We start from the raw sequence: 23562 nt of genomic DNA, 5'->3' as shown, positions 1-23562 counted from the left end.
CTCCCTGACATTAGACACCCTCATAGATTTTATTGTATCCTACAATAAAATATAAAATGCTGCAATTTGCAAATTGTTTCTCAAACCAGTTATTCATGTCAGTACAAAAATTCAAAAACTTGCTAGAATTTCGCGCATTTTAAATTGATTAAAAACATTTAGCGAAATTTGAACAGGTTTGACTATAAGCAAACTGACTTACGTATGTTTGAGCTTATATTAGTATGTTTTTAATTGTGAAAGGTGAAATTTGAACTTTTGCAATTTTTATTGTTTAAAAATATAAAATTATATAATGTTTTAAAATAAAAATATTTAAGAATACTATATTGTTTTAACGCAAACTGTTATCCTTGAAAGCGAAACTGCAAATGTGATCTTCAAATCTTAATACGCAAATCTGAATAGGGGTTATTGACGACTTGAAGTAAAAACATGTTTGTGGTCACTAAATCGTTGAACAAATTTTGAAACAATAAGACATTTTCGAGCATCTTTGCTAGAGGCCATCATTAATTGTTATAAACTGAACTTAATTAATATTAACCAGCTACTGAGCACATGATTACCTGTGGATATTAGAACAAAATTGATGGACTAACCCAGAGATGGTCAGCTACCTAATCATATACAAAATCTTTTGAATTCTATTCCATACATTTGCCTTAGGAAAACTGATTATTTAAAACCCATATTTGTAAGAAAAACAAATGAGAACTACCTGCAAATTACTTTAATAGACTGAAAAAGACATTTGAATAGTATACAGAATGCTGAAATAGCTGTTGTAAAGTAGTGACTAATGGTTTTAGACAAGGACTACTACTTAACATACAAAAACAATTGTGCATGATCACAATTGGATGACAAACAAAACCACTTGACATGATTAGTATCCATTGTTTGGCCTGCTAGGAAAAGAAGAAGTGACATTCATAAACCAAAATAATGTCCTTAAGAGTCGCAAAATATTTCAGAAGGGATCAGAGAATAGTTAGGGTAAGTGCAGAGGTAGGTGAAATTGGTAAGGATTTTAGCTTCAGAATGACCCTAATACCTGCCAATGCTGAAAATTCATTTTTGAACACAAAGGACACTTCCGACAGCCGGTGATTTCATGGGTGGAATGGGGAGGGGAATGTGCTTATGCATGTAGTCATGGTACAATAAGGGTATGCTAAACTCAAATGCATGCAGCAGCCCCTACTAAAGCTTTGGGCATCTCTAAAGTACGTGTTTTTCTGCTATATCACTTGCACCAGTTTCAGGTAAGGAGTAAGTGCCGAGTGATAGTGATGATGAATGTGTATGTATGCTAGAAAATGTGTTTGCAATCAGAGGCAACTGTACAATGCATTTTATATACAGTAGACATTAATAGCATTATCAGAAATGTATTTAATTGGCAAACAAATATTATATATATTACAATTTTTCAGGCGTATGCCCAATTTAAATGCGTTTAAAAAAAAAATCACTTTAGTTTCATTTTGTGCGCCTTAATGAATCAGGCCCTCTAAGGCTATATTGCAATTTTCTAAATTATCTTCTTTTTCACACTCTTCTGAAGCTATCACCACTGTACTGCTATAAAATAGTAAAGGGGGGCACTGAAAAGGGAAAAATAAATATAAGGCTAAACTGAATATTTTTTAAGAATAAAGAATAGTTAAAGATAACGAAGGGGTGGTCTTAAAGTGGTAGTAGGTAGGATTTTAAATAGACATTTTGACTCTTTCCACTATATGCATTTCCAAATGGAGCCAAAGTCCAACAAAAGTATATAAAGAGTGTGTTTACCAGTTCCCAAAACCAGAATAATGTTGTGCACCTATATATGCACATGATGGTCAAATAGGAGTATTTGTGTAAAATGAAGTGCACTACAGGAGCACATTTTTTCATGTTTGTAAATGGTCTTTCATGTAATAGCTCTGTACTTATAAACATTGTTAACAGTTATTTTCATAGTACCTACATATTATTCAGCACTTTACAGAGAAAATTTAATAATTGATTCATCCATGCCAAAGTCGGGCTTGCTAGTGGGCTTTTCTTAAGTTTTCTGGACAAAAACATGTTACAATGCAAGGGGTGCAAATTAGTTTACTATTTTGCACATAAGTTAAATACAGGTTATTTTTTCCTGTAGCACACAAATGTCAACTTTAAATTTCAGTGTACAAATAATCTATCAAGCATTTGTGTGTTACACGAAGAAACAGTCAGTGTTTAACTTATGTGCAAAATAAAAAACTAATTTGCACCCCTTGCATTGTAACATGGTTTTGTCCAGAAAACTTAAGTAAGAAAACTTACTCAATTTCTTACCTAAGGTCCTTAATGAATGAGGCCCTATATTCCCTGCAGCACAATAGGGTTAATTTCATTAAAAGCCAGTTAACATACTAGGTTTATATACTGATACATAGTGATTTATATATTATTTGCTTTAGAGCCCTGGACTATAATTTCTTTTGTTCTCACATACACAGTGGATTTAATTGTCCTGGCTGCACTTTTCAACTGATTTTATTCACTTGTACACATTTTAATAATTTAAAGAAGTGCACCTTGTTTTCAGTAAATACTAGGTAAGTTTGTTTTTTGGAGTGTGGGAGGAAAACATACCCAAACATGGGGGGCCTGATTCATCAAAGCACATATCTGCTGTTTTTGAGTGTAACGTATGCAAAATCAATCTTCACATGCCCAGAAGCGTTAGATACGTTTGTGAATGCAGCCCTGTCCACTCCTTCTTCCAACGCAATAGACTCTTAATTCAGCATGCGATTTTGCCCAGCGAATGGGACAGGGAAGGGGGCTTTTGACTTATATACAGTAGGGACGTGCCAACTGAAGTGCACATAGCCATATCTGCATCCAGCTCTGGCCATCTCTATGCTACTGGTTTTTCTACCATATCGCTTGCTCCAGCTACAGGGCTAGTCTAAGTCCTGATCAGTAGTGTATACAGTCTCCCATGCATGCTATAACATGTGTTTGCAATCACGAGCAACTGTAAAAATGTATTTTATCTTTAGTAGACATTGAGAACATCCTAATAAATGTATTTCATGGAAAAAGACAAACTTTTTTGTAACTGTTTTATCATTAATGCCTTTACTATTACAGGTGACATTCATTCAATATTTTGGTTTAATGTACATTATTTTTCAAATTGATAATCCTGATAGGTATTGGATGTATCCTGTAGCATCTTATGTAGTAGAGCACAGCAGATCTATACCCGATTTCAACTCCATGCCTTGATAAATTCAGGAGTGCACAAAGCCTAAATATGTGTGATACTAAATGCAGGTAGCGCTCAGTATGCCTGCCATGATGAATCAGGCCCGGGTAGAACATTCAACTCTGTAATACTCATCAATAATAGAACAATATTGTATTGAATTACACACAATGATAATGTTTGGTGACGCTACATTTTACACTTTCACTTTAAATATCAGGATGTTCAATTTATTAAAAAAGTAACACTTAGCAGAGGTATTTCTAGCAATACTAGTTATGTCCAAACTTCAGCTCCTTTATTTCTGTAGTGTAAGAATATGACAGAAGCGCTCAGCTGTGATTTCACAGGGCCATGCACTGGAGAGGAAAAGCATTTTTCATCTCATTCTCATCTTTCATTTACAGCTTCCGCAGAGCGACTGAGTCAGCACAAATCACTGACATGAAATAAATAAGCAAGAACAGTACATCTCTCTCGCTTTGGTGAATGTTCTAAACCTCCCCTCTGGATCAAACATTCCTAGTGATGGAGGAATAAACAGATTGTTATTTGCCTGTGAGAATAAAGAATTAAAACTTTTTTTGAACTTTTCTTTGAATAGAAGATCAATGTTATGTGTGGAGATAAATCTATAGTTAATGCAATAAAGCCTTGTTCTAAAGTTATAGGAAAAAAAAGGTTCAAAATAATTTGCAATGTTAGTTTTTCGACAGAAATGTATATAGATAGTACAAATAATTATCTGGCTATTGCCTGGTATGAAGCATATTTGAAGGAACACAGGTCATCATCACAAAGGTTTTTTTTTCCTTAGTTGGTACTAGTGCGTAAGATATATTCAGTAGCTAGCAATAATAATGTGGTAGATTATATACTCATATGCAAAAAAATTACAATTCATATTGAGGACTGAGATGTTGTAACATAGATACATAGAATTTGACAGCAGATAAGAACCGCTTGGCCCATCTAGTCTGCCCATTTTTTAACCAATGGTAAGCATAAACCCTATTTCATCCCTTATTCTTTGTAAGGATATCCTTATGTATGTCCCAGCATGTTTAAACTGCTCCACACTATTAGCCTATATTGTACTGAAACTCAAGGTGTGAAGCCTATGAATGTTTAATGAATGCTTCCTCTCCTCCTTTACAGGAGATGTTGTATCAAAGAAAAAGTGGGCGGAATGACTTGTCAACTACATTCACACAATCAAATGGGGGCAGGGGGTCAAAGGGAAAGGTAGTATAAAAAGTTCCACCATGTCCCTATCCATTTTGTGCTTACTGTGGTGGGTAGTCGGGGGCAGGCTGGACTGGGAAGCAGGAGGTTATCTGTCCCCCGGGCTGGCCCCATAGTGGGTTACCTTGGGCTGGGTCACTGGTCACCTGAATTTTTCCTTTAAAATGTCCTAATAGGCTGCTGAGTCGAGTCTTGCCTCCCATGCTAAACTTTGCCAGCCCTCCCCTGTGGGTAGTGTTTCCTGACATGATTTGCATCATCATGGCACATACCCACCCAACTTGAAGACAGGAAAATTCTTTTCCAGGACAAATGCCTGCTTTCCTGAGAGGCCAGAGGGGAGTCTGGAGTTTCCTAATTTAAGGTGATGCTGGATATTCCCAAGGTCAACCTGGGAGAATAGGCAATTTACAGTGTACAAATACTTGATAGCTTATTTGTACACTGAAATTTAAAGTTGATATTTGTGTGCTACATGAAAAAACAGGCAGTATTTAACTTATGTACAACAAAACAGAATACTAATTTGCACCCCTTGCATTGTAACATGGTTTTGTCCAGGAGACTGAAATAAGAAGTTTCTCAAGTTAAGATCCTTAATGAATCAGGCCCCTATTTATTAACGTAACACTTATCACGTGATGTGTAATTTCAAATCTCTTCTTATCTATGCAACATTATTTTATCACTGACAATAAATTATAAAGTGCAATAAGGGTTTATTAATTGCTTTGGAGTCACTGTTTTGCTCAATTGAATTATTTTATTAACAAGTTATAAGATATCTGGATCTTAATATAAACTTGGCACCAGGTTCCTACCTACTTTCAAGGGGCTAGAGCGCTTAGAGACTAATGCTGTAAGCACTTTCCCTTCTGTAAATACCAGTTCGGGTTATTGTTAGAGTTCACAAGAAAGGAAGAGGTTGCAACGGTAGAAAGCACTCAAATCCTGGCTAGCTGCACTTTTAGCCACAGTATAGAGGCAGTAGCAGTGGGACAGAGCTTTAACACTTTTTGGGGCTGGGTCTAACCTAGTAGATTCTGCTTGACCCCCGCCCCCGCCTGGATTGTTGGGCTCAGTCATGAATGTGACTGCTGTGAAAAGAAAAGAAAGATTGTCAGGAAGGTAGGCAACCTGCCTTTGATTATTTCACTTGCATGGTATTCTTGTTATCTATTTTTATTCTCTGTGGCTACTATGATATTCTTTTCTAAAGGGACAGTTATACAATGTAAAACATACTTTTTTACCAAGTTTAGTAAATATGCCATTATAGGGAATGTATTGCACCAAGATCCATTTTGACAGAAAAGTGCAATGTTATTATTATTATTATTATTATTATTATTATTATTATTATTATTATATTTTATTTGCAAGACAAAAAAACAAAAGACAAAGACAAGATATGTTAAATAAACTAATACTGTACAGATAACATGGTAATGCATACCAAATTTTTAATGGCACAGTGAGGGAGAGTGATGGTAATGACTAGTGTGAAGTAGGGCTTAGCTCAAGAAAACAGGATAAGAGGTACAGAGAGATGGTGATGGAAAACTAGAAGAAGAACACAGGAAGAGGGCTCTGCTCATGAGAGCTTACGTCCTAAAGGAAAGGGAAGTATGGTGGTATCAATTGAGGGTGTGGGGGTGAAAGCTGAGATAAGGGAGTTACGAGAAAGGCTGATAGGCTTGAATAAGGAAATGAGACTTAAGGGCATGCTTGAAGCCCTGGAGAGTACAGGCTAACCTGAGACAGGAGTGGGAAGAGATAATCAGTGAAGTAGTGAGGCAGCAGTCATTGACAGAGTGGAGGGGGTGGCAGATATAGGGATGCGATTGGTTGAGAGCTCTGATAGTGAGGATGAGGGGGTTAAATTTAATTCTGTATGCCACTGGGAATCAATATAGTGATTGGCAGAGAGGGACAGCAGAGAAATAGCGATGGGAAAGAAAAAAAAGGTGGGCAGCAGCATTGAGTGTAGACTTAAGAGGGGCAAGGTAGAGTTGAATAGTCCAGATAGAAGGGTACTACAGTAATCAAGACATGAGATTACATGGAAATGCATCATCGATATATTCTGGAGGTATAAGTAGCAGGATTTTGAGAAGGAAAGAATGTGAGGTTTGAAGGAGAGGGAGGAGTAGAGGATGACCCAGAGTCAGCGGACTTGAGGGACAGAATGGAGGATAGCATTATTAACAGAAAGAGTTAAGAAAGGTGTTGAGGGAGCCCTGGAGGGGATGCAGATGAATAGTTCAGTCTTGGAAATATTGAGTTTAAGAAAGGGCTGGGGCATCCAAGATGAGATGACCGATAGACATCAGGAGACATGAGACATAAGGGAAGGGGAGAGGTCAGGTCAGGGTATGAAGGAAAGATTTGGGTGTCATCAGCATGCTGATGGTACTGGAGGCCAAGGAGTTAATGAGGTCACCAAGGGAGGATGTATAGTGGGAGAAGAGAAGGGGGCCAACAACGGATCCTTTTGGGAAACTCTGACAGTAAGGAAAGATGGAGGGATGTGGAGTCAGGTGTAAATACTGAAAAGTAAAGGTTGCTGAGGTAAGAGGAAAACCAAGAGAGGACAGTGTTACAGATGCATATAGATCTGAAATTTTGAAAAAAGCGGGAGCGGACAACTGTATCAAAGGCTGCAGAGAGGTTGAGAAGGATATGAAGGGAGAAGTGTTGCTTAGATTTAGCAAAGAGAAGGTTATTTGTGACCTTAGTGAGGGCAGTTTTGGTGGAGTGCAAGGAGCAAAAACTCAATTGGAATGGGTTAAGTAGTGAGTGAGAAAAGAGGTGAGATGGTTGTAGAAAACCCACTTGAGAAGTTTGAAGGCAAAAGTAAGAAGGGAGATAGGGTGGGAAATTAAAAAGAGAGGCAGGATCAAAGGACTTTTTTTGAGTATGGGGGAGATGAAAGCATGTGTAAAGGAGGAGTGGAAGGATCCAGAGGAGAGGGCTAGGTTGAGGAGATGGCCAAGGTGGGATAAGCAACTGGTGAGAAAAGATGTCATGATGCATTGACTCAATTTTTGAGGTGAAGTAGGTAGCAAAGTCAATAGCTTATAGCTGGGGTGAGTGGGAGTGTGGGAGGAGAGAGGCGGGAGTTGAAGGTGTCAAAAAGGCAACAAGGGTTGGAAGATTGGGAATAAATGAGAGACTTAAAGAAGGAATGTTTTGAGAGTGATAGGGCAAAACTGTGCTAAAAGAGAGGAGATGATGGTCAGAGAGAGGAAAAGGTTAATTGTTGGAGTCACAGACAGTACTGAGGAGGGAAAATACCATATAAATGGAGTGGCCACTGTGGTGGGATGGAGTTGTGGCCCATTGAGAGAGACCAGGGTAGGAGGAGAGGGAGAGAAGTTTTCAAGCAGCAGGGTCTGAAGGATTGTCAATAGGGATATTAAAGTCCCTTAAGATGAGAGAGGGAAGGTCAGTCGAGAGAAAGAGGGGAGCCAAGTGGCAATGTGATCAAGGAATTGACAGAGAGGACCAGGAGGATGGTAGATAATGGCAATATGGAGGTGGACTGGGTGGAAGAGGTGGATGGAATGTAGGTCAAAGAGAAGAAAGAGATGGAGGGTTCAGCGGGAATAAACTAGAAAAAGTAGCATATGTGCACCTGCTACCAGCTAATGTGCCCTGGAAAACAGTTTTTAATTGTTGAAAAATATGCAAGAGCAGCAGCTTGCATGGCACATCGGTTGATATCATCTTTTTTAAGTTGATAAAGCAGTGAAATATAAATATATAGAGTAAACACTCCCAAAGCCTGTAAAGCTCACAATTATGAAGTGTTGTTTCCCTCTGCACAGCCACTTAGTAGAAAGCAATCTCAGATTCTGTATTCTTATTTAAGCATTCGATATAGACTTGGCAGAATCAAACCTCTTTCTATTTGGCTTGAGCACAAATGTGTAGTTCAGCTACAGCACAGACTTTATTAAGCATCCACCAAGCCAGTGGCTTTAAATGTAACTTAACAGACCGAGTCACAGACAGAGCAAAATCTAAATTTACATTCTTTTGTCAACAGAAAGGAAATGTGCTAAACTAAGGAAAACACGGATTACTGATTTTTTCATTTCACAACCGTGATTTTTCTGCTTGTTTAGAAATGAAAGTCTTTTTTTTTTATTGAAAGGTCCAGTGCAATGTTAATCCAGGTAGCTAAGGCATAAACAGAAAAACAATAATATAAGTGCTATTTGTATCAATCACTGTGGTGTTAGGATTATAGAGCATTGTTGTCCTACGGGCAGTTAGGTAACTTCCTGTCTGTCCGGATTTATGTTTTGCCTCTAAATGCCACAATTTCTGTTACACCACATACATCCTTTTGACCACCACAGTTGTGGTCCATGGTTCCATCCCAGCTGCATTATATCAGTATAAAAGAAGCATGAATGCTTATTATACGTACATTATAAATTGTATTGTACATATATATATATATATATGTGTAATATATAAATATAATATACACATTCAAATTCCAGTTAAATTACAAGCATTTCATACTTGACTATTACATTAAGTTTATGCAAAGAGTCAATATTTGCAGTGTTGACCCTTCTTTTTGAAGACCTCAAAACAGACAGACTTGGCTGCAGACAAACAGAGGGTCGAGAGATGTGTACCGGCTAAGGAGAACCCAGGAATAGAGTGTTATGACAGACAGCAGCGTGGGGTCCAGGCCAGAATCGGTGCCGACAGCAGACAACATAACCAGAGAACAAACCAAGGTCAGGGGTCACTGGCACAGGTTCGGAATCCAGGGACAGGCAAGGGTCACACACAGGAAATCAATCTTAGGTTAACACCAAACACAGGGACAAAGTAGCAGGCAGCAGTACTGAAACAGGACGCTATAACCGACAGTGAGGCTAAGTCCTCACTGCCTTAAAAAGTACAAGGGACCAATCAGAATGAAGCCTACAAGTAACCCCAGGAGCAGCCTAGTTAATACTAGTACTGGTGGCCAATAGTAAATGCAGAGCTCAGCTGCATAATAACTAGCCGCAACCTAGAGTGCCTCCCATAATCACTTGAAAGCCCCGATTGGCCTTTCCCTTAACTTCTCCTGTGCACGCGCGCCCGCCTATTGACCAGCTGGCTGGGCGCGGCGACAGAGAGCCAAGAGCGTCTCGGTTGTTGCCCAGGCAACCGGGGCACAGAAACCGGAAGTGATGTCCCAGTCGTCATAGCGACAGCCAGGACGCAAGCAGGGGAGCCCAGAGAGTCGCGGTGGCTGCAGGCACCGCCGCGACTGCTAACACGAACAATGCCTTTACCAGCATGATGGAGCACCTTGCCATAAGGCAAAAGTGAGAACTAAGTGGCTTGGGGATCAAAACATCGAAATTTTGGGTCCATGGCCAGGAAACTCCCCAGTCCTTAATACCATTGAGAACTTGTGGTCAATTCTCAAGAGTTGGGTCGACAAACAAAAACCCACAAATTCTGACAAACTCCAAGCATTGATATACAAAGAGAACAGAATATTGCCCCTGCAAATTCACTTCCCTGGGACGAACTATACTAAAAATTACATTTGATATACTTAAGAAGAGTAGTGGTACTGTACAGCTGTCAATATATACAGATTGGGACAAAATAAAATTAGTTTAGTTACAATTCGATTTTTGTTGCTTTTATCACACCTAATTAATCAAATGTAACTGTTTAACAATGGCAAGTGTCAGCCCTGCAAACTTACAGAAAAAAATAAAAACTAATATCAAACAGCGTTACTGGTTATATAAGGGTGATTGAAACACCACTCTAAATTGATTAACAAATAAAGCATTTCATCAAAAATAAATTCAATAATAATTAAATCAACTTACACTTATGTAGATAAGTCAGTGTACAATTTTCTTGTGAATGGTTCTAAGAAGACTTGGCAATCAAAGTACCATATACTGAATCTCACTAGGAAGTTAATATCGCTTACAGACTAAAAAAATTTTCCTTTATGGAATTACGTTTTGAAAATCACACTTATTAGTATCCCACAAACATCCTTTTGTTTACACACCAAAAGCATGCTGACATCAGATCACACTACTACCAAGCTGGCATAATAGGATTTGGAAAGCATACATTTCACTGTCTGCTGCAGCAGAATTTATCATACATTGTGACCGCTACTCCTGAGTATAATGTATTGTTGCGTTTCATATTTTGTTACAGTTTGTCGACTACAAACTTTGTTGAAGAATTGTAGCCGGTGAGTGTAATTTATTGTTATTTTAAATAAAACCACTATCTGTTTTTATTTTGTGAAATTGATCCCTTGTTTGAAACCCAAAGGTACCCTCCAGTATCTAGTTATTGCTCCTTTAATCGGTCAGTAATGATGACCAACTGACAGCTGGGTGACAATGACCAACTGACAGCTGGTTAATGTGTTCAATCAAAGTTATTCTGACATAAATAGTATGTTTGGTCTACAATGAGTAAATTCCAAGGGGACCCAAAAATCTACAATGCATAAAGTAATTTTTTTTCACCCTCCTTTTTTCTCACAAGTAGCCAATCATTACAGAAGCAGTGAATCTGGAGGACGACATGCATTGTTGCCTCCGTAACCAGCAACCAGTACACCATTGCCGGGCCTGCAGGGGGACAGAACAGTGGTCTTGTGGGAAAACAGCAATTTCCACCCTACTATAAATTCAAATAAACACTGGACTGATATTAGTGGGTTATGTGATCATTGTGACAATTCTGGGAGAAGGGGGTAAACTGCACTGAGCCAGGCTATCGGGACTAAATTTCAATGAGCCAATAGACAAGTGCTTCTTACATGGTTAGTCCTGAGGAAAAACTTGTCCTATTGCAAACAAGATAGCTTTCATCACTGCAATATTAGATATTATTGGCTTGCACTCTGGATGCAGGGAACAAGGGTTGCCTAAAATTGAGATTTAAAGATAATTTACAGTGATTTGTGATTCCCAAATAATCGCAAGGCTCATAATTCAGACAATTTCCACTGCTGGCCCAAACACACACACAGGAAGACTCTCTTGGGTGTATTGTTAGACATTTCAGCAAACTAATGCAGTTATCAAGGTGATGACTTCCTCCTATTTGGACTCAGATCAGATGCCTAATTAATATGTTATATCCTGTGTTAAAGCATTAAACAAACATGCTGTGGGCATCCTGCCTCTGAAATGTCATTACATTAATACACCATCTGCATTTAAAATAATACAAAAACATAAAGATTGTTGAGCAGATAAAAGAAATACATTTATACAGTAAGTTAATGCTTCCCATTTTCATGTGAAGGAAGGTGGATCTAGACACAGAGTTTTAGAATTATTATAGTAAAATCATATTTGGTTAATAAGACATCTGAAAATAGGGTAAATAAATATCAATAACAAACATAATATTAATACTACTACTACTTCTACTACTACTACTACTACTACTACTAATAATAATAATAATACTAATAATAATAAAGGCAAAGGCTTGAGTGGTAAAGGCTTGAGTGCTAACTGTTATGGGCAAGGTATATGTAATCCTCAACTACTAGAACCCCTTCTCAAGATATTTGGCTTCAGCAGCCCTGTTTACGAGGAACTTGATAGGTTCCATAGTACTTAGTTGCCCCCAGGACTTAAGCTAGGGTAGTAATAGTTGTTGATTTGCAATTGCCCGATGGAGTGGACAGAACAGGGTAGGAAGTAGTGAGCAACCTTGATGGTTTTCTAAAGTGAACTGAGAATCAGACTGGCACTTGCCTGGTGAAGTGAACATCACACAGTAGCAGGTAGTGAGCAATCAAATGATGTAGTGTTGCAAACTGACAATCAGACAGGCAGGTGTTAATACAGATTAATCTGGCAGTTGCCTGGTGAAGTGGACAATCAGCCAGACAGGAGTAGAGAAGACAACAATTCCTATAAACAAGCCAGGGGTCAAGGTAGGTAGAGATATATATGCAGATCCGTTTAACAAGCCAAGAGTCAAGAATTGAGAAGACAGCAAATTTCTTTAAACAATCTGAGTAAAACACTGATAGCAGAACAGGTCAAGATACAAGGCACACTAGGTCAAGCAGGAGTTATCACCAGCATGGGTATGCTGCCAAGAAGAGGTTTAAATAGACAGTAGTACCAATCAGAAAATGCAGGATAATTAGATGTATTGGTGTGGTAGGTAAAAGCACAGCTGATGCAACCAGACTGGGAGTAAAAGAGAAGATTGTTGCTCTTTACTTAGCGACCAGTTGAATCAGTGAACTGCAGGAATGATCCTATGCATGATAGTAGCAGTAATTGCACAAATGATAGATCAAACACACAGGGGGGATTCTTATTTATTAAAACTAAATTACTTAAGTATTTTTCTCCAATGGTGATCTAGCTTTTACCAACATAACTTCTCAGTTCATCTCCCTACATCATTCTCTTTATATATGCATTCTGAATTTGAATGTTTCCCTCACCCTCCATGTACAATCCAAATGCTACTCCCAAATGCCCTTCTAAGCTCATTACATGCAGCAGGCCTTAGGGGGAAGAAAGAATTGCTCCACCAAACTGCAGCCTTTAGGGCTGGACTAAAGAGACTCTTAAGTCAACCGTTAGGAGGAAGGCATACCTTAAACAAAGTTGACTTATAATAGAATGTCTGGCACTGCTTTGAATAGTTAACAGCAATGGCTAATAGTCATTCACTATTCACTAAACCTTAACATATTATTTGTGCAGCTCTGTTCCAAAAAACAAACTTATGAATTAGCCATGTACATTTTACGAATCAGGAGGGATCAATTTAGCTTTTACATATGAAAATGCATATTTGTCACAAAAAGGACTTACCTCCAACTCTACATAAACCCACTGCCTAAAAAGAGGAAGATATCAGTTTAATGCCACGTAGCAACTACATTAGGCTATATGAACATTTCTCTTGGTTTTTTTTTTAAGCCAATGCATTAAAAATGTAGTTCAATAGTATCAGCTTTAAATAATTACTTTCAGCCCCGTTTTAACATTAAGGCAGTAAGCTTGCAGTTCAAAATATACAAAGCGTTTTCAATTTTAGGAAAAATCATTTTAAATATGTTGTTTATTTCAACTTGGTTGTGTGGAGAATGAAGATGATATTTTCTCCTGCATGTAATTGAACTACAGAAGAGAGTAGTAATTGTAATTAGACATACCCTTTTAAATATGGTGGTTAATTTAATAGTCTAATTACAGCCACAGCTATATTTGTAACACCGGGCGAGGTCATGAATTGCTGATGGAATGTACTTCAGAGCATATACAGCAAGAGACTTAAGGTTTAATTAAACAGATTCAAAGGGTTTATTACACATTTTTCAAAAGCACAAAATATGAATACTAGAAAAGGCATCAGTATTTGTTTTATTATTTATAGCTAATATATGCAGCATAATCATATCAGCTCAAGAGCGTCTAAATAGCTTGGTAGCGGCCAGTCCTTTTTAATAGGAAAATGGTGTAATATTCCACGTTCTATCCTAATGGGGTTTGTCAATCAAATCAAATAAGAGAGGGCATTTTTAATATATTTTCTACTTGCGGCTACATCAAATGTAAAATGTTTATTAATTAGGTTCCTGCATTTGTATCAGCTCATTACTCTGGGTGGTTTACCTGCTGAAGGTTGTGAATAGTGAATAGAGGAAGACAAATGACAGAAGCATAGTCAGCTAACTTGCAGTCCATCTGTGTGTCTTCAATTATGTCATAATTGGACATCAGTTTTATCCAGTCTTACTCATATGTCATTCACTGAAAATTATTAAGTAGAGAAGAGTATTTGAAAACCACCTGCCACATCAAACTTGCTGATGTGTTTATTTTTTTAAATTGCTTTTATTTTTTAACATGATGGAAAAAATTAACAATCATTTATACATAAATCAAGTCAGCAAATGACAGCAAATGATTTGCATTTCGAAAATGTACACTAAAAGGGAAACATGCAAATTTTATAACTTTACTTAATTTCTTGTTTCATAGAACATTCCCCATCTTTACATTTACTACAAAATTTTTATATGCCACTGTACTGCATTATACATTTAATTAATCCCACATTCTAAGAAGTAATGCATGTGGCTTTGCAAATAATAATAATAATAATAATAAAGTTAACCACATTTGCTTTCTCTCCTGTAGTGTCAGAGCGATTTCTCAATTTATAGGTGTTCTCCTGGCTCCTGGGAGAGCAGTTTCCCCTCCTGTATCCTGTATCCTGCCCACTTAGCAGGGAAGTGGGTGGGGCTTGAGAAAGTGGTTCTAAGCTAATTGCATCATCTTGTCCCCACCCCTCACTGCATGATGCTGTGACTCACAATATGGCGTAGCAAAGGGGCATGCTACAATGAAACAGCTCATGTCCCCCGCACTCTGCACCAGGATTCTCACGGTTTGGTACTCTGGACTCTTGGACCTGCCCAATTTGATGTTACTCCCAGCAGGGCGCAGAGTCTAACGGACGCATGGTTTTCACCAGGTATCACCGCAAGATGATTTGGGTTTAGCGGCGTCCGCCCGCAGGTCACGGTCCCTACCAGGAGTATTAGGCTAGGTCCCAGGGGAGTGGTTGTATGGGATATGTAGACACACTGAAGATATTGAGATGTAAGCTCTACAACCAAGCAGCGGAGTGAAGACAGATGCAGGATGAACAATACAATCAGCGGTTTAATGATGACCAAAGGTTGAACAGAACAGTCTGTAGTATATTGACACAAGGAGAGTAATAGCAATGTGTACAGTCCCACTAGCAGCGTAACAGGAGCAAATACAGCTTAGCAGTATAATGGTATAACTATTAGTAGTAATAGCATGAACAGTCCAGCAGCAGAATGGAAGAGACAAATGCAGCTTAAATATTTGGGACCACAATATGGCAGCACGGTAGAGAGGTACAGATAACAGTCCAGCCAGCAGGGTAATAACGATAAGTGCAGCCTGAGTGGAGTTACCCAGTAATGCAGTTATGCAAATAGATACAAATGCAGCAGGAACAGTTCAGCCAACAGAGATAGATGAGATCAAGCAGCTTAAGTGATACAGCCTGTAGTGCAACCAGGCCACAGGGACAGATGCAGAGTAGATGATCCAGGCAACACGATAGTAGGGTTTGGTGTGACTTGAGTGGAGAAGCATGTAGAGCCGCGACAAAGTGGAGATAGGTGTAGCCTGAATAATGCAGCCCGTAGAGCGGTAACACAGCAGAGACAAGTGTAGCTTAAGCGGTCCTGCCCGTGGAACAGCAACACAGTGGAGACAGGTGCAGCTTGAGCAGTATAGCCCATAGATTAGTAGCACAGCGGAGACAGGTGCAGCTTGAGCTGTTCAGCCCATGGAACAGCAACACAGTGGAGACAGGTGCAGCTTGAGCAGTATAGTCTGTAGAGTAGCAACACAGCAGAGACAGGTGTAGCTTGAGCAGCACAGCTCGTGGAACATCAACACAGTGGAGACAGGTGCAGCTTGAGCGGTCCAGCCCATGGAACAGCAACACAGCGGAGAGGCACTGACGATCCAAGTAGACACACAAAGAATAAGCAAGATCCTAATTAGGCAGGTAACTTGATCAACAGGCCCAGAGGAAAGGGAGGAAGTGCCTTTTCAAGTTTGGAGCCAGAACCCAGAACCAATAGGAAACTTGCAACGGACAAACAGGTAATAAGTCTGCGCATGTGCAGATCCAATACTAGGAGCTGAGGTGTGCTTAATGAGGGACAGGTGAGTGTCTTAGTCTTCAGGTTATGGAAGCCGAATGAGCGCCGTGTGACAAGGATCATCCCTACAGGATCTACTAGAGGCGGGGATCTAAAATGTTGACAAGTTTGATGATGGTAATAATAACAATAATAATAATAATAATAATAATAATCAATAGCTGCAGTTGCCAGCAAGAATGCTTATCATTGGCATGATTTGTCAAGGTAAGTAAGGCAAAAAAAGAGTAAGTTTACTCCTGGACAAATCATGTTATAATGCAAGGGTTGTAAATTAGTTTATTATTTTGCACATAAGTTAAATACTGGCTGTTTTTTCATGTAGCACACAAATACTTGATAGCTTTATTTTTACACTCAAAATTTAAAGTTGATCTAGAACATACCCTATCCCAACTATAAATCTGTTCCCACATTTTAAATTTATCTCCCCCTCCAATGCAACATAATTTTTCCAACAAAAAGTTACTCTTTTTTTTTTTGCTATACTTTCCTCAATCTCAATGAATCAGGCCCCATATCTCAAAAGGTGAAATTTACCTTCTTTCAATCTATATTCTTTCTATATATATTATAAACTTGTACTACTCTTAGCGTAAGACCTGGGGGCACCTGAGTACCTGTGAACACGTTCAGCTCTACGGGAAAGACGGCTGCTATAGGTGAAGACCTCTTATGCCTGTTTTATGAGTTTAAGATATATGCCGTCAACCCTGACAGCTGTCACTCTCCATTAGTAATTTTATTTTAAGGGTCAAACTTTAATCAGAAAAGTTGCCCAGGTAGAGCTAATGGAGTGGCACAGTGGGAGGGAATTTATAGAAAGGTTTAGTGAATACCAAAGTGAATGTTAGTTATGAAAGAAAAGTGCAAATAAGAGAGTTGATAAAGACAGTGAACAGATACAACAAGCCATTAAGGACTGAAGAGAGACTTCAACTTCAGTTGATCAGTTGCCCAAAGAGGACAGATTTGTACACCCATATCTGTTTTGAGGGAAAGTTACCTGGATCATGAGGACTGTCTTATGCATATGTCTCACCAGCTTGATACTCATCAAGTGAAGATTAGTAGTACCACTAAAAACACCATTGACTACACCCACAACAAACCCACCTAAGTCCTGGCCAAGTGGATGATACAAGGCCATTATTATATATAAATGCTCAGATGACCACATAAGGAAAAAGACTGTAAAGTTCAGCAGTTACAGATCAAAATTGGGGCCTGAACTATAGAGAGACTAAAGGAGAATTACTAAAGGTAAAATACCAGAATATTAAAGGTTGTACTAAAATAGAGGCAGCTCAGAGAAGCCCTTTCACAGTGATTGCAAAATAATACCCTGCACCGGACCTTGTCCTGTATCTGCAATGTTTAGCAGCACTGGGTATAATTTACAATTGAAGATTATCTGAAGGTTGGATGCCTTTTAACCTAAGCAGCTCCTGATATCCACCGAACCTAGAATCAAAACAGTGAACGCTTCACTATTTTCTATTCACATTGATTTAACTTTGTACATAGTTTATATGCTTAATGGTAACTCTGTATATTGAATACTATTTAGAGTATAAGCTGACTAGGCTTTTTTTGTAGTGTAATTAAATTTCATACTGAGAATTGTAATCTAACCTATAAAGATATTTATAGATTTAGATGTGTAGAATGAGTCATTTGATTAATTATGAATTCTAAATAAAGCAAAGAATGATTTGCTACTAAAACTTTATTGATTTTGAATGTGTGATTAATTTTCTGTGTTAATCGCAGCATCCACCTTTCCTAATCCCTTACCTTGCCTCACCCAATAAAAAAACATCCCTATGATCTATGTCTTGGGCTCTTGTTCTGATTTGGGGGCTTGTCCTTCTCTGAGTCAGGATTGGTAACACTCTCTCTCTCGTTAGATAGCAGTCTCCATCCACAACATATCTACTAGAGTACCACATCTTTAAGGGAAGATCCCATACCAATTGTGCTAGGAGTTTGAAAATGCTCATTTTAGACAAGTGGTGAGACCATTAGAGGCATCACAGGGTTGGCCAAGTTGGAGAAGAACAGTTTAATGGCATCTTTTTAATTTACATGTCTCACTAATTGCAACCAAAACTCTGTTAGCAATTTTGGGTAAATTTATCTAAAGTCTAATTAACATTTAAATGTGATATAATAAATTAACTCTTAGAATGGCAACTATCTGGTAGGTCTACTAATTAGCGGGATTACTAGCCTGCTGTCACAGTATTACCATCTTCCTTTTCAATGTCTAATTACTAACCGTTATCAGGCTCTTCTGTACTAATGCATAAATCAATATTATATTTTTTTCTCTGCGGAATTGTACAGAATTCAATTGTCACAAACTCAGTTCAGTCCACTGCATGTGAGTCCCACATCAATCCCACATCTCAAACATAAAATGTGTGTGTTGTGTGTTGATTTGTTTTAGACATAGACAGTAGATCATTTTATAATGGTAATGAAAATCACTGTTAATATTTCACTGATAAGTATAAATTGATCTTACTTTTTAGTACTTATTAGTAATCACATTGAAAGGCTGTCTAGCAACAATGTTGTCTCTAATTTCACTGCCAACAATGTCATAAACACCTTGTAACCTTTTTGCCCACAGTGTCTGACTTGGACCTTCATTTAGAGTTAGGAGCAAAGCAATATAAGGAACAAATTTGGACCTTGGCAAACCTATATTACACTGCAAGGCTAAATTTAAAATGTGAGTACTGATTTAAGGGCCTATACAAATAGCCGCAAAGTGCTGTGTTTATGTATGCATTACTGGTAATAAAAACGTTGTAATAAAAACGTTGCTCTTTGAGCAAAGATTTTTACCAAAACATCATGTGAAAACTCTGTGTGATTCTACTGTGGTAACCCACTGCTAACTATATCAGCCCTTTACAGATGTGAGGGGGCGAGCCTTAGCTTAAATCTCAATTGCATTGTAAAAATGAAGCTGCAAATGCAGACAGCATTTTCCCAAAATACAAAAAAAATTACATTTACATTGCAACATTCCAGGAGCAAATTTGCTCCATTTGTTTGCCTGGTTCTTAACTCTAAATGAAGCCCTTGGCATGTGAACTGGATGAAAGCTCTATCTGGTGATTAATGAATGAATCATCATCATCATCCATCATCATCATTTATTTATATAGCGCCACTAATTCCGCAGCGCTGTACAGAGAACTCACTCGCATCAGTCCCTGCCCCACTGGAGCTTACAGTCTAAATTCCCTAACATATACACTCACACACATACATACACACATACATACACAGACTAGGGTCAATTTAATAGCAGCCAATTAACCTACCAGTATGTTTTTGGAGTGTGGGAGGAAACCAGAGCACCCGGAGGAAATCCACGCAAACAGGGGAAGAACATACAAACTCCACACAGATAAGACCATGGTCAGGATTCAAACTCATGACCCCAGTGAGAGGCAGAAGCGCTAGCCACTAAGCCACCCTGCTACCCTATGAATTAATTAATTAATTAATTATTAATTAAGTCAGTGGTTGAAGTGGAAATTTAGAAGTAGTGGTATGGAAATTTAGAAGTGGTTGTATGGAAAATGTGAGTGAATTGAGGTTAATAATTTTACAATCAAAACAGTAGGACACATGTCAGTCTGGCCTGCCAAAATATACCGGTCCACTTTGACCACTAAATACAGATATGTTGTGGAATCAACTGTGAGTGTCCTCAGTAACTGACATCCTTTCACAGTTGATTGAGTTGAATTGAGTTGAATACTTTTAGGACAGTGAAGGGCAACATGAAGTATGTGGAGATCCGCAGGAGCGGCCCTCCAGCCTTCAAAAGGGTCGAACAGAGGAAGGAGGGAGGAATGAGTGAGTGCACAGTGCACTCCTCCGGTATGCTGTGTGACCCCCCTGAACTGTGCAGAGATTGCCTCATGACCTTTATCGAAATAAGAAGCAGCCGACTGTGGGGGCCGCAAAAGAAGGCTTGGAGGGCTGCCTGTTGCCCACCGCTGTTTTAAGACATATGACCAGATGCAAGGTCTGAAATTGTTTAGAGAGGCCAAAACCAGTCAAGCTGAGAATTACATTGCTTAGTTTTCATTCATCTGTAGTAAATGTCATTGTAAGTGAAAAGAAATTAATACAATAGATTGAAACTTTAATATGACATATTTCTGCACAATTAACATTTACATCTACTGACTTTAACAGATTGACAATAAACAACTTGTTAGACTTTAAATTAAGCCATGTCAAGCCAAATCTAGAGTTCAATAAATACTTTGACACGTGTAACCTCTCAGGATGTTGTGCCTACTTCCATTAACCATGGGCTCCTCTAAGCAGCTGTATGAAAGCTTAAAAATCAAGATAATTTACTGTTAGAAAGCAGCAGAAGGCTATCAAAAGATAAATTTCCAGCTAGAAATTTCCACTGTCAGAAACATCATTAAGAAATGGAAGTAAAGCAGACATGTTCAAGGCGTTATCTGGAAGACACAAAATCATTTCTCATAGAACTGATGTAAACTCATCAGATATGTAAAGTAGGACACACAAATCACTGCAAATACCAAGGCTTATGTGACACTGGAGTAGAGGTTCATAGTTCCACAGTACAGCATTGATTACGCAATATAATTTTAACAGAAGAATTTTCAGAACAAAACTATTCCTATGACTTTATCATGCCTGCAAAACCAGAAAGTATTTGAAACAATGCGTTCGGGACAGAAATTGATCGTTTTATCTCCAGCCACAAAAGATACATTTAGAGAAAAACAGGTGAAGCATTTGAAGAAAAGAAGATCTTGCTCACTGTTAAACATAGAGCTGGATCTATTATTTTAACTACGTATCAAAGAATCCTAGAGGCTAATGTCCCAGAGCCAGTAAAGAAATTGAAGCAAAAGAGGGTAAATATTTCATTAAGACAATGATCAAGACTATACCTTGAAATCACCCATGAAGCACTTAGAGGAAAAGAAAGATTAAGGTTTTAGAATGAGCTTTACAATCTCTAGACTTAAACATTATTTAAAATCTGTGGGGAGAACTGGAAACAGACTGTGCATGGAAGAACACCTAAGATTATTTCTGAGCTAAGAGTGAAAACATTCTTAAAGCAAAGTTATTTTTTGCAAAAGGAGATGTTACTGCAGACTGCCTGTCAGAGTACACAAACCATTGCATATGCAGCATTTGTTGTTTTATTTTATTTTTCAGTCTGTTAAATTAAGAAGATCAATCATAATTGTGCACTAAACTGCTGAAATATGTGACTTAAATATGTACCCTGCAGAGGTCGTGTTAACTTATGTTCACCTAGAGATTGAGTGAAATATGCAATTTGACCAGGGATGACCAATCCTTTGCAAACAACTATACGTAAACTGCAACCAGGATAGTCCATTACACAGTTGTTCAGATTACTGTAATTAGATATTTCAAAAATATATTGCATTGTTGACATGTATGTAGATCCCACACTTTAGCACCAAGTGGCGATTTATGTACAAATTGGCCATAATTACTTATGAGCATTTTACATTTTTTATAGTGTTCAACAAGAAAAGCAAAGTAAAAGTTTGTACACACAGGTATTCACGTAGCGTTGCCACGTCATTTTCGTTGCTTTCCATACAACTGCCATTGAAAACACAGACTGCAGCTCATATGGATCTTGATAATAGATAATTGATCCCCATGAAGATTGCAAGGAGTGTTCACATGGCCACTCTGGATGCTCATTGGAGCATAAATTCATTTATGTTCTATTCATCATTCTCCATGCATTTCCAAGACTGGCAGGTGATCAGCACTTGCAATCCCAATGATATATTTTTAATGTTTTATGTAAGTTCTGTTGTGCTGCATTTCCTTTCATTTATCGATAGTTGTATGGAAAGCTAGTCAAGCTGATGGGAGATGCAGACTGGATAACATGGTAAAAACTAGATAGCTGAGATCTTTCAAATTGGATCAAGAGATTTATATTTTAAAGCTTAAAATAAATGCAATTTTGTATTATTAAATACATTTGGCCCATTATTAGTTTTGTGTAAATATTGGTGCTTTGGTAAAAAAAAACGAAAAAAATTCATTAACATTGCATCTAAATTTGACCAGAAAATTTGCTCAGATATCAATAAGACAATGGTTTTAATGTGCACACAACTGGCACAAAGTATATTGATTAAAAATGAATATTATCAGACTGGTTGGAGGCACCTCTTCAGAAGAAGTCACAGAGGTGTGACAAAACGCATCAGTAACGGGGTACTACTAATATATGAATGTGGGGAAATGCAGACTGAGGTGGTCTTTTATATTTAACCCTTGAATGATGTGACCATTTTCATGGAGTGATACACTCACATACAGAGAAGTGATTACGCAGCCTTTACTTACCTGATTGATTACTGCATTCAAAAAGAACGTGCTAAATAGAAGATCTGGTGTGAGAGGCATCTATTTTATTCTACTATCTGTTTGCATGGAGGGAAGTCAGCTGTGCACAGTGTGAGCCGAGGAAATCTTTATAAACCATCAGCGTCCTAATGTGCAGCAATACACAGGTGACTGTAATTGGCCCTGGCAAGAACTGTATTTCATTCTATTTCCAACTATTAGCTTCCTTTAAGGAGTTACATTTACAGTTTGGACACTCCAGCCTGCATATTTGAATTTCCAGACACTTGGATATCATACAGTCCATCACATAATAAGTGATTAAGTTAGAGAGGGGGGAAGAGCAATGTGGGCGCAGCACTTGCATCAAAGTTCTGACTGGTGCGACTGGGCATGGAATGCTCGATTAACACTGTCCTGTAGGTATGATGTAGCATGGTTGTAGGTGCAGGGTAGGTGAACATGTAGCAAGATACCTGGACAGGGAAGGGGAGTTACATTGCGACTGCCACTGTGCAGAACAGGGCACTGGAGAAAGGAATGCATAGCGTCCACATCACTGACACAGGTTAATGGGAAGATGGAGGACAAAACACAGGGTTGGGTATGTTGTAGCGGTGCACTGATGCAGGGGTGGGGGCAGTGCTAACAGGGGGAGGGGGTCCCTGTTAAGCTATGTATAACAGGAGGGGTAGAAGGAAAATAAATGGGAAAGAGGAGAACTTGAGGAAAACTAGGAATGAAAAAGACGGGAAACAAGAATAAAGAAATTAGCTGAAAAGTAGAGGACAAAAAAGAGAACAAAGAAATTATAAAGGTAACAAATTAATAAGTAGTTATTTTCAAAAAAACCAGCAAATTATACAGTTTG

This window comes from Mixophyes fleayi, chromosome 11, assembly GCF_038048845.1.
Source record: "Mixophyes fleayi isolate aMixFle1 chromosome 11, aMixFle1.hap1, whole genome shotgun sequence".
Classification (NCBI taxonomy): Eukaryota; Metazoa; Chordata; class Amphibia; order Anura; family Limnodynastidae; genus Mixophyes; species Mixophyes fleayi.
This window is presented reverse-complemented; position numbering follows the sequence as displayed.